This window comes from Rhinolophus ferrumequinum, chromosome 11, assembly GCF_004115265.2.
Source record: "Rhinolophus ferrumequinum isolate MPI-CBG mRhiFer1 chromosome 11, mRhiFer1_v1.p, whole genome shotgun sequence".
Lineage (NCBI taxonomy): Eukaryota > Metazoa > Chordata > Mammalia > Chiroptera > Rhinolophidae > Rhinolophus > Rhinolophus ferrumequinum.
Genome location: NC_046294.1, coordinates 44,973,221 through 44,981,554, shown reverse-complemented (window position 1 = coordinate 44,981,554; position 8,334 = coordinate 44,973,221). Strand labels below are relative to the sequence as shown.

The window sequence follows — 8,334 nt, the reverse complement described above, 5'->3', positions numbered from 1 at the left end:
CAAAATGTTCGTCAGTGGAGACGTTCAAAAACTGAGGTACTACTGTCTAATATAATATAATATAATATAATATAATATAATATAACATATAATATATAATATAATACCAGGTCTTATATTAATTTTGCTACAAAAGATGCATTAGAGCTGATGGCCTGGCTAGGTCTTATTTTTGGGGAAACACAATAGTTGAGCTGCGGGCTGCAGTTGTCACAGATGCAAATATTCTGTTGTCACAGATGCAAATATACTACTGTTCCACTTCTAGCATTGAGCAGGTGGGGTCCAGCGAGGTCTGGGAGGGTAGGGAGGGGGCGGCTAGGCTCAGTGCCTAAGCCTTCTGTCCTCTGCTTGGCAGTGAGGGCTTAAACTGCCATTTTCTCCATTCTTCTCTCAGTCTTTGGTCTGAGGTCTTTGCCGTGAGCGTTGGGTTCAGCCCTATTATATACTGATCACTCAGGCGGTACTGTGGGCCATAGGGGCAGTGCTAGCAGGCTGAATTCTTCCTTCTCCTGTGAACTGCAGAAGCTCTGGAATGAAGGGAACTGGGAGCTCTGAGGTAGGTCTGCATCCTGTGCCAGTGCCGGCCTGTGTCTCCACACTTCCCCTTTCCCGCCTCTCCTGCTCACCCAATTTACCTACCTTTAGATGATTTCATTTGCAAGTCTCTTAGTCTCTTGCCTGTCTGCTGAGCAGGGAGTCCTTTGTGGAATTATAGTCGTTCAATTTGTTGTAAATTTCAGGGGAGATTTCAAGAGGCTCACCTCACGCTACCATTTCTATGATGTCATCCGCTTTAGAAATTTTTAACTGCAATTTACTTCTTCCATTTATCTTTTTATTTCATATGACCTTTTTGTAATTCTCCACAATGAAATTAACCATTACCATCTTTTATAGTTAATGCATCTGTACACTTAACATATTTAGCAATATCTTTGCTGACCATTGCTTCTTGCATGTCCTGCACATTTCCTTCTTATTAATTTATTTATGTTTTTGGTGGGGGGCTTAAATTTTTATCTTGGCCATGCAAATTAGCAGCAATACTAAAAAAGTTACTAACCTTCCTTTTAGTTTTGAAACTCCTATTCTAACTTTCACTTCTTCTTAAGTATAACATTGTAAAACAAAATAAATTGCAAAATATGTTTTATTTTAACCAAAAGCCAAAGTTCTAGACACCCGTTTTAAACAAAGTTTAATTTAGGTCCAAAAATACAAATCATTCCTTTTGTTTTGAAAGTATATCTTTAAAAATGTTTTTATATAACTGGAGAAAATTAATGCTGATCAGGGTCTATTCTTTGAGCTACTGTTTAAACTAATGAACTAAACTTTTAATAAAGTGAAAACTCTTTAAACTGATGATGAAACCGGAGGCCAAATGAGTCCCAGTCTTGTGCTGCCTGTGCCACTCAGTCAGTCGACTGACACAGGATTTGAGCCATAGAATAAGCGGTTATTATCAGAGCACTGGTGGTCTGAGAATGCAGCGGGTTACCACCTACAAAAACTGCCTTAACATTCTCAGACTAGCTTGGGATATTTAAGGGAAAATCTGGGCATTCTTCCAGAGGCTACGTGATGGTTCTGGGGGTCTGCATGGAGCCTTCCCTTTGGCGAGATGGCTGTCCAAGGTGGTCACCAACCCAGAAGCAATGGTGTCAGTAACCTGGAAAGAATGCTAGGCCAAAGAGATTGTAATCAGCAAGCATGAGGGTCATTGTGACTAGTAAGCTAGCGTAAGTTTAAGAGTAATTATCTAAAGCAGGGAACTGGGACATGGAACATCCTAATTTCAGGAACTGGGACAAGGGACATTCAAAGCTCAAACTGCAGGGAGAGGATTGATCAATTGTTAAGCTCTAGGGCAGGGAGAAGCGAGGCCTCTTGTGGGGGTCTCAGGCGGGCCCTGTTTCAATGACATTAAAAACACAAGCAAAAAAAGGGAAATTGATGTAATAAAAGATAAGTATTATTACATTCTTAACTATGCTTCTTTATAAAATGAAAGTTAAGATGATATCTCTTGTCATATGGTAATCTTTATAACAGCACATGGTATATAACATACTTTAGAATGCCAAGAACTTTAATTAAACTTCAAACTCTGTAAAGCTAATAACATGAGTATTTTTTTAAAGGCTGGGTTATGTGAACTACAATAGCAGCAGTTTAAAACAGAAGGATAGGAAATGATGGAAATTTTTATCACATTATTATAAATGTATTCATTAACTTCTATTGGAGATTTTACCTTTACATAGTAAAACGGGGCCCAGCTGGGTCCCCTGTACTCTGAATGCCTCCGGGATGCCCTGCCCCTCATCCTGGCTGACTTTACTCTGTGTCTTGAGCTCAGAATGCCTCCAGGGTGCTTTGCCCCCATCCAGGTGGGCTTCATATCTCCTGTGACTGAGTTCACTGCCTCCGGGATGACTTGTATGGGTTCTGGCTCCTTATCTTAGAAGATCACCTTGTAGATGCCTGCTAATTACAAACTCTATCGCTTAGCTTTTATCCAGGTTACTCCCCCACCATTCCTGGACCACTAGCTCCACAAGAGATATGATGACAGAGGAGGGCATCATGAAAGGAGAACAGACCTCCAGGATATTATGCATCCTCTGAGAGATAGCCCTGATTTTCTCTTAAGTACCTCCAGCTGGTCTGAGAATGTAAGGCAGTTTTTGGAGGTGTTAACCCGCTGCATTCTCAGACCACCGGTGCTCTGATACTAAACGCTTATTCTATGACCCAACTCCTGTGTTGATCTATTGGCTGAGTGGCACAGGCAGCAAGAGCTCATTTGGCCTCCAGTTACAATAGGAACTATTTGAAGTTTTTTTCAATTAATGCTGATATGTTTGAATTGGAATTGCCCTACATTAAGTTTTTGAAATTAGCTACAAAATGTACACGTAAGTGTAAACACATGAGAGACTTTTTTTCCCTCCTGTGAGAAATGTCTGGAAGTGTTCCATTGGGTAGTATATAATATTAGAGATAAAAATTGCAATGAGATAAACCAAAAAGACTGAAATAGTGTCTATATCCTATTTTGAGTCCAATTGTTTAATATGATGTTTAAATTTAAGCTTTTAATTACTTTTTCATATAGCAAGTGATATATGGCTTTTTACCATGTTAACTGGAAAAGGAAAGGGGCATATTTAACATAAAAATAGAGGACATATCCTGAGATTTCCCAAACATGTCTTAATGTCCTATAGATGTGGGCACTTGTTTCATAGTAAATAATGGAATACCATTTTTGAAGAAATGATTACTGTCCCTTTGAATCCTGTCCTTCCTCCAAGACAAGAAGGTGTGACTAAGTTGTTCAACATGGCATTACAGTGAAAAGTCTTTCTAATTCTATTTTTTCTTAAATGGGTTCTATTTCTTGTAATTCACATGACACCCTTTGGCTGTGGTCTGTTAAATTTACTGTTTGGTCTAGTTTCAGCCTACCAAAGCAAATAGCTCACAGAAAAGGCTATGGTTAATTAGTTTTTCCCCTTCTGGTATTTTCAGTTAAGTGTTTTCTACTTAGAGGTACATAGAAAGGGAGGAAAACAGCCACAAACAAGGTGTCAGTAGGTCACAGAAGTTTCAATGCACCTAAAGTGTCATCTCCATCCTGTGATATTTTAGCATCGACACATAGTATTGCAAGTTGGAGTTCATCTCCTCCTGCCAGCTTTGCAGTGCCAGCGTAGTAACAGCAATTATTGGGTAGTGTTTCAGACATATTTTGAATACATCGGCACAAAGTCACCGGACTCAATTCATCCCCAAAGTCATGGACTTTCCCCCCTCTGTATTAGGTGTCCCAAGGCAAAGGTGTTATCAGTGTATAAAACCTGACTACTTATAAAGAAGTAACCGGTTTCTTTGACAAATATCTTATTTTCTTTTTCTTTTAGGGCCCTTCCTCTTTTAAAGCTGAGAATCCACAGAACAAAGGTGTAAGCTCCTTTTCGAATAGTAGGCGTGTCACTATCTGCAATCAGTTGTAAGCATCCTTGAGTGACTATTTCTTCTGGACCCTGAGTGGCACGCTTATTACTGCTGCTTTGACTGGAGTTGTTTTTTCCTGAAGCTGGTGGTGCAAAGATTATTTACTATCCTTAATAGTTCTTCCAGTGAGAGTTGAAAATATTTTCTTTTCCTCAGCAGGCAGAATAGGGTGTAGATTTCTAGCTTGATCTCGCTCTTATCTTAGCACTTTAAGACATTGTTTTCAGCCTTCTATTTTTTGGAAAGCAAGTCTGTCTTCAGCCTAATCTTCATTACTTTGTAGAGAATCTTTGTTTCCTTTTTGTGTATGCAGATTTTCTCTGTCTTCAACATGTTGCAATGTATCTTCTAGCAACCACACTTCCTGATGTTAGACAAGTTACCTAAACTCTCTGTGCTTCAGTTTCTTCATCTGTAAATGAAAATGACAATATCCTTACTTCATAAATTGTTGCCAGTGTCAGTCCAATATACATAGAACTTAGAACAAGTCATGTGTTACAGCAAATGCTTACAAATTTTAGATAGTAATACTACGATGACTACTATCACTAAAGTATTTGTACGTTATAATTGTTGTTTTTATTTTTTCCTAATTTACCCCCAGTATGCTTTTTAAAGATAAAGGATTTTGTTCTCTTAATTTTGGAAAATTCTCAGTTATTATCACTTCACTTAGTGACTGTTTTTCATACTATCTCCTCTTGCCCCATTGATTCATTAGTAGTGTTTTTCAGTTTTATTCAGTTCTTTTTAAGATCCTTTTGCTTTCATATTCTCTTTTTTAATGTATTATTGTTAATATTATTACTTTCATACTTTAATCTCTTAAGCATATATGTTTACAATCTACTTTATTTTTATTTTTAGTTTCAGGTGTATAAAAAAACATAGTGATTATGTTGTGGGAGGCTCGGTTCTAGCCGACACAGTAAAGAATCAAAGATCAGCAAGCTGATTCATATGCAAGCAGGGTTTATAAGTAATACTTTCTCAGGGAAGAGAACTGGCCTAGCGAGGAGGGTGAGGGAGGCACAGGCCCAGGTCCACTTGTCTTACATAGTTTGCTGTGAGGGGTGAGGAAGTTACATATTGATTTGGTGGGAAAAGGTGGTACATGCTCTTCCACGGGAGTGCTTGACCTCCTAACATTGGTGGAGTTCTGTTAACTCAGATCCTTATCTTTCTCCAAACCACCTCTTGTCATCCATTGTAAAAAGATATGTGTCTGGCGGCAGTTAATCAAATTTATTTATGAGCTTTTTCTGTAAGCGCTTTGGATTCCCTCCCTCCCCTCCAATCTCCTCCTACATTTTCTAACTTCTACCTAACAATTAGACATTTACACACCTCACAAAGTGATAACCCCAACAAGTCTGCTACCATCTGACACCATACATAGCTATTACAATACCATTGTCATATTTACAATCTATTTTAGATTGTTTTATTATTTCCAGTATGTGCATTTTACCTTTTCATTGTGTATGCTAATTCTCCATTTTTGGTGGTTCATTTATATATGCAGTTTGGATTTTCTTTTCCAATTTGCATTCATCTTCAGCTATGATTACTTAATTTTGTGGAATTTAATTGTGGCATTTCTGAGACCCATGAATTGTAACTGTCATTACAGGGTGGTTTTGCATTTTGCACCTTCCAGGGTCCCAGAGGGGTCAATGTATAGTGACATTTTCTATTTTAACATATCAGCTTTGAATTAACACTGACAAGAAGGTAGTTAAAACCACACATCTGCATGGGGCCCAGGCCTGAAGTTTCAGTTCCCGAAGGGTAACCTCATTACTATCCATGGACCCAGAAATGCAGAAAGTATCTTCACTTCTTTGCCATCCTAGGGAGCTGTACTTCCTAATCCCCCTTATGTAGAAGGAGGGGAACATTCTTGAAGGCACTGGGTTTTCATGTAGGGGTTCAAATCTAGATTTCTCAATTTGTAATGGTCTGAGGACCCACCTCCATTCTTACACTAGCATTATGATCTTGGCTCCAAGTTTCTAGTACTTATGTCTGGGCCACAGACACTCATGGGAATTGATAACTCATATTTGTTACTGTTTGTTTGATTTTCTTATTCTGTTTCTAGAATTGGGAGTTATACATTTTTCTTACTGCTCAAGTCTCTAGTTTTCCGACATTTTATACAGAATTTCCATTCATTTGATTTGGACTGGGTGGTACCCACATCTTATCTGTCCACTTAGTTTACGCAGTTGCTACAGATTCCCTTAAATATTATTATTTTAATTAATACAAAAAAGCACATCATAATTCGAACCTATGTACTCACCACCTAACTTAAGAAAAAGTATTAATGATATACTTGATCTACCAGTATATCCCTTCACAATCTCCTGCCCTTTTCTTCCTCACCCCCAGAGGACTATTGAGACTGGATTTTGTTACTTTGATTTATTTGTCCATTTCAGTGACAAAAGCACACTGTTTTAAGTACTAGAGCTTTATAATAAAATGTTATATATGATAGGCAAAATCATCATCTCATTTTTTTTCAACATTGGCTTGGTAATTCTAAGCCAAAGTTTTTCATCCTTGATACTGTTAACATTTTGGCCCAGACCATTCTTAATGGGGGGCTGTGGTGGGGGCAATGCTATCTTGTGTACTGAATGATATGTAGCAGCATCCCTGGCTTCTACTCACTAGAAGTCAGTAGTAATCACCTTCCTTGGTTCCATCAGTTGTTGTAATCAAAATGTTTCTGAACATTGCCAAATATTGGAGAGGGGGCAAAATTGCCCTGGTTGAGAACCACTGTTCTAGGCTCTTTTTCCTCACATAGGTGTTTTAGCTATACAGTAGTTTGTTCAGTAAGACAAAAATCTTGTTAGAATTCTGATTGCAATTGAATTGATCTAATGAACCAAATTGCAGAAAACTGAGTCTTCTTTTTAATAATATGGTATGTATCTTCATTTACTATATTTACTCTTTCAACAAATTTTATAGTGTTATCCATAATGTCATGAATACCTTTTTCTAGATTTATTTCTAGCTTACAGTTTTTTTATACCATTGTTTTTTTATAACAATCTCCATTTTTATGAGGTCATTGAGCATTCTTATAGCCAGTGTTTGGAACTCTGAGTGTCATAGATTGCTTATCTCCATTTCACTTAGTTCTTTTTCTGAACCTTTGTTCTGTTCTTTCATTTGGGACATGTTTCTTTGTCTCCCCATTTTGGCTACCTCCCTGTGTTTGTTTCTGTGTTTTAGGTAGGGATGCTATATCTTCTGATCTTACTAGAATGGCCTTAGGTAGTAGCTGTGCTGTGAGTTTCAGTGGTGTAGTCTTTCTGATCACCCATGCCATGTTCTCCAAGTGCATCCCTTGTGTGGGTTGTGTGTGCCCTCCTCTTGTAGTTGAGCCTCAGTTGATAATTGCACATCATTGTGAGGGACTGATCCTTAGGCTCCCTGGTTGTGAGGACTGGGCTTGACTACAGTGGAAAGGTTGTTGTGTAGGGGCTGATCCTACAAAGTAGGATCTGCCTCAGCAGTACTCTGTGGTTGCCCAATCTTCCCTTTGGGTGTGTCATACTTGGAGATGGCTAGGTGATGCTCCAGCTCATTTGAAGCTGGCCACTGGGGGTGCCTGCCCCAGGACCACCTTGGAGGGGATCCACTGTAGGTCTACTTCAGCCACAGCATGTGCCCCAACTGGGGCCACCTAACCACCTAGCTGGAGACAGAAAGGAATCCACAGATGGATGCCACCCGTGCTGTCCCTGGAAGCGCCTTGAAGAGGCCAAGCCACTAGCCAAGGCTCGCTACAGCTAGTACTGGGTTAGGGCTGCTCAGCTAGATATACAGGATACACTCAAGCCAGATGCTGCTTATCTGGGTTCCATGAACCTTTAAGAGACCCTAGGAAAGTCTGCAGCTTGAGCCAAAGCAGGCAGTTTACATGAGAAAGCCACTGAATGCAGCCTGGGTGTGCCCGAAAGTTGGGTGGGGCTGGATCTCAAGTCACCAGGGTGGGGTGAAAAAATTGCAGAGACTCAGAAATGGCAGCCACCTTTGTTCACACACGAGGAAGCAGGAGGGCTCAAGGAAGAAACAATGGCCTCCACCAGCTCCTCCTGTACAGGAGAAAGCCGTCTCTCCAGCCCTCCACCCAAGCCAGACAATTCAGTTCCCCACCATATGTCCCTGCCACCTTTCCAGCTGCTGCCCCAGTGCTGGAGCTCAGTGTGAGTGATTCTGTTGGTGGGTAAGTCCGTGTGCAGTCCCTTTAAGAGGAACGCCTGTGAGTGCAGCCGCACT

At 39.8% G+C, this 8,334-nt stretch overlaps 1 pseudogene; it reads right to left on the bottom strand.

Annotated features, from left to right (window-relative positions):
- Positions 1-3,607: 3,607 nt before the first annotated feature.
- On the bottom strand, positions 3,608-4,121 carry LOC117029688 (tumor necrosis factor ligand superfamily member 13B-like; annotated as a pseudogene).
- Between the last annotated feature and the right edge of the window lie 4,213 nt (positions 4,122-8,334).